This window comes from Equus caballus, chromosome 2 (genome assembly GCF_041296265.1).
Source record: "Equus caballus isolate H_3958 breed thoroughbred chromosome 2, TB-T2T, whole genome shotgun sequence".
In the NCBI taxonomy this organism is placed as follows: domain Eukaryota; kingdom Metazoa; phylum Chordata; class Mammalia; order Perissodactyla; family Equidae; genus Equus; species Equus caballus.
The window spans coordinates 42,905,414-42,909,883 of NC_091685.1; positions in this window are offsets into that span (position 1 = coordinate 42,905,414).

Consider the following 4,470-nt stretch of genomic DNA (forward strand, 5'->3'; position numbering starts at 1 on the left):
AACACGATAGATCAATTTTGTCCATATTTACTTTATGTACATGGAATCATTCAGTAGTACTCACTGTGTCTGATTTCTTTTGCTCAATATTATGTTTGTGAGATTTATGCACATAGAACTATCTTTTTCATTCTCATTCCATGACATGAATAAACCACAAGATATTTACCCATTCTTCTGTTGATGGACATTTCAATCGTTTTCTCTTCATAGCTAGTACAAATGGTGCTGTGAGGAACATTCTGGTACGTGTCTTTTGATGATAATGTGTACATGTTTCTGTTGGATATGGTTAGCTGATGTTTAGTTTTTGAAGATATTGCCAAAAAGCTTTCCAAGGTGGTTGGAATAATTTATATTCCCACCAGCCGGGTAGGAATGTTCCAGTTGTTCCACTCCTCATCAGTGCTTGGTATTATTCTGCTTTATTCATCTTAACCATTCTGATGGGTATAAGAAGACCCATTCTTTTCAATCACACACGAAATACTTACAAAAACTGACCAACTGTTAAGTTCAACATATTTTGCAGGATTGGTACCATACAGGCCAGGTTCTCTGACCACATTGCAATTAAGTTAGAATTCAATAACAAAAATATAGCTAGATAAATTGAAAAAAAAAGTGCATACACTTGGAAGTAATCAGAACTGAGTACTAACACAAGTTGACATCAATATATAGAAAAAATACATAACCTTGAATGATCACATTAGAAAAGAAGAAAATCTCAAAATTAATGAGCCAAGCATCCAACTTTAGAAGTTGGGAAGTCTGGAAAGGAAAGAATAAAGTAGAAATTTTTGAAAAGTAGGGAAAACATAAAATAGAAAGTATTTTCAAAGGCAAAAGTTGATTCTTTAAAAAGACTAATAGACAACTCTCTTGCATGATTAATGTAGAAAAATAAAAGGAGAAAGCACAAATAAACAATAAGAACGAAAAGAACGACAAAATTACAGATGTTGCCAAGATTAAAAACACCCTAAGAGGAGATTATACACAAGTTTACCCCAATAGACTTGAAAACAGATAAAATAGATAACTTCCTAGAAAAAATACAACTTACCAAAACCATTTGAAGAAGAAATAAAAACTGTGAATAATCCTATCACCTGTAAAGACTTTGAATGACGGTTCCTCAAAAAGTTAAATATAGAATTACGATGTGGCCCAGCAGTTCCACTCCTGGGTGTGCACACAAAAGAGCTGAAAGTCAGGAACGTACTCAAACAAGTGCTTGTACATGAATGTTCGTAGCAGCACTATTCACAACCACCAGAAGGTAGAAACAACCCGAATGTCCATCAATGGATAAATGGATGAACAAGATACGGTTGATCCATACAATGGAATATTATTCAGCCTTAAAAAGGAATGAAATTCTGACACATGGTAGAGCATTGATGAACCTTGAAATATGATGCTAAGTGAAAGAAACCAGACTCAAAAGGTCAGGTATTACATAATTCCACTTATATGAAATATCCAGAATAGGTAAATCCATAGAGACAGAATATGGAGTAGAGGTTACCAGCGACTGGGGGGAGGAGAATGGTGAGTGGCTGCTAAGGGGTACAGGGTCTCCTCTGGGGGTGATGAAAATGCTTTGGAATTAGATAGAGGTGATGGTTGCACAACATTGTGAATATATTAAATGCCCCTGAACTGTATGCTTTAAAATTATTAGTTTTGTGTTACATGAATTTCAGCTTAATTAAAACAAAAATCTCACCACAAAGAAACCAGATGGATTTAGAGGCAAATTGCATCAAACATTCAAAGAGTATATAATTTTAACCATTCACAAATGTTTCTCCAGAAAAGAAAAAGATGGATATTCTCCAACTCGTTATGATGTTAGCATAACTTTGATACCAAAATCATAGAAAAAAAGCAAGTTCCAGTTCAACCTTACACGAGTTGCTGAAAACCCTAAATTAAATACTTACCAAATAGAATTCAGTAATGTATAAAAACGATAAAACATGATGACCAAGTTGGGTTTATCTCAGGCGTGCAAGGGTAGCTCATTAGAAAATCTAACATAATTCACCACATTAATGATTAGAGGAGAAAACCATAGATCTCAACTGATGTGGGAAAAGCATTTAATACATTTCAACATCTGTTTATGATGAAAACTTAGCAAACAAAGAATGGAAGAGTACTTCCTTAGCCTAATGAAGAATGTTGCCGCGGGCAGAATAATGCTCCCCTGCCCCGCAGGACATTCCAGTTCTAATCTCTGGAACCTATATTTTACTGTTTATGGCAAAAGGGACTCTGAAGATATGATTAAGATTCAAGACCTTGAAATGGGAGATTATCTTGGGTTATCCAGGTGGGCAAAATCTAATCACATGAGTCCTTGAATATGGGGAATCTTTCCCGGCTGCAGTCTGTGAGAAAGGGAGATGTAACTACAGAAGAATAGTCAGAGATGCAACATTGCTGGCTTGCAAGATGGAGGAAGAGGCCACAAGCCAAGGAACGCAGGCAGGCTCTAGAAGCTGGAAAAGACAAGGAAGGGGATTCTCTTCTAGAGTCCGCAGAGGGAACACAGCCCTGCCCACACCTTGATTTTAGCCCACAGAGACCTGTGTCAGATGTCTGACCTTCAGAACTGTAAGGTAATAATTAGTGTTGTTAAACCACTGAAATTGTGGTTAATTTGTTAGAATAACAATAGAAGCCTAATATAAATATATACCAAAAAATTAAAAATAAATTAAAAATTCTACAGTAGATGTTATATTTCATTCCCTCTAAAATCCAACATGACATAAGATGCCCATTGTGATCACTCAAATTTAGTGTTGTACTAGGGATCCTAACCAGGACAGAATGGCAGGAAAAAGAAGTAAAACACTTAAGGATTGGAAAGAGAGAAATTGTCACTCTTTGCTGATGATATGAATATTTACATTAAAAATCAAAATAATTTATAGCTACATTATATTAGAATAAGAGCATTTAAAAAGGCTGGATACATGATCAATATATAAAAGTATCTGAATTTCTATATACCAGCAAGAATCAGGAAACAATTTTTTTAAAAGTATTTGCAATATCAGATGAAAGAAAGACCTAATAATAAATCCAACAAAAGATGTGCCAGCCCTTAATGGAGAAATTAGAAAATTTTATTGAAAGACATTAGATATTAAAGAAGACTTCAATGAATGGAAAGGATACTATATTCTTGGATAAGAAGACTCAGTCTCAGAAAGATGTCAATTTCCCCCAAATTGCTCTACAAATTTAATGAAGTCCCAATAACAGTTCCAACAATTTTTTGTGAGACTTGATAAGCTGATTCTAACATTTATCTGGAAGAGCTGAGGCTGCAAATAGCCAACGTCCTTCTGAAGAAGTTGGGAGAATCACCCCGACCAGACAAGAAATTAGACCGTATGGTACTGATGCAGGCACAGACCAAGAGACTGATGAAACAGAACAGAGCTCAGACACAAAGATCAGCACTTATGGAAATTTGATTTAGGGCAGAACTAGAATTGCAGACTAGTGGAGAAAAGATGGACCATCCACCAGCTGGTGCAGGGACGATTAACCCTATGGGAAAAATTGAAACCAGATCCCTACCTCACATACAACACAAAATTAATTCCAGACAGATCAAACACATGTGGAATGACAAACTGTAAATAATTTAGTAAACGATACAAGTGGACATAGTTACGATCTTGAGCTAGAAAAGAATTTAACACAAACTATAAAGACAAAAATTTATAGATTATATGAAATTAAAATTAAGAATTTCTGTTTATGATAGATACTGTGAAGAGTGAAAAGGTAAGCCACAATCCAGAAGATATTTGCAACACATATTAGTAATAGTTTTTTTATTGTTTTTCCTTCATTTATTAAACTAAAAACAAAAACAGTTCACCCATTTCTCCTCATTTCTTCTCATATAAATAATAGTGATTTGGCACCTGCCCCTTGGCCAAGTGGTTAAGTTCGTGAGCTCCGCTTCGGCTGCCCAGGGTTCAGATCCTGGGCACAGACATTGCACCGCTCACTAGGCCATGTTGAGGTGGCGTCCCACATGCCACAACTAGAAGGACCCACAACTAAAATATACAACTATGTACTGGGGGGATTTGGGGAGAAAAAAAAGTAATAGTGATTAATATCCAGGATATATAAAGAATTCCTACAAATCTAACAAAAAGGCAAAACCCAACAGAAAAATGGACCAAAGATAGTCATTACACAGAAGAAGATGCTTTATGAGTAATCAGGGAAATGCAAATTAAAGCCCCAAGGAGATGCCATTTCACACCCACCAAATTGGCAATAATTTAAAAGTTGGACAACAGCTAGTACTGTCAGGATATGGAACCACAGGCGGTCTTATTCACTGTCTGTGGAGTATAAATTGCCATGACCACTTGGGAAATGGTTTAGCATTTCCGGGTGCAAGGGATTTAACCTGGGGTGCAA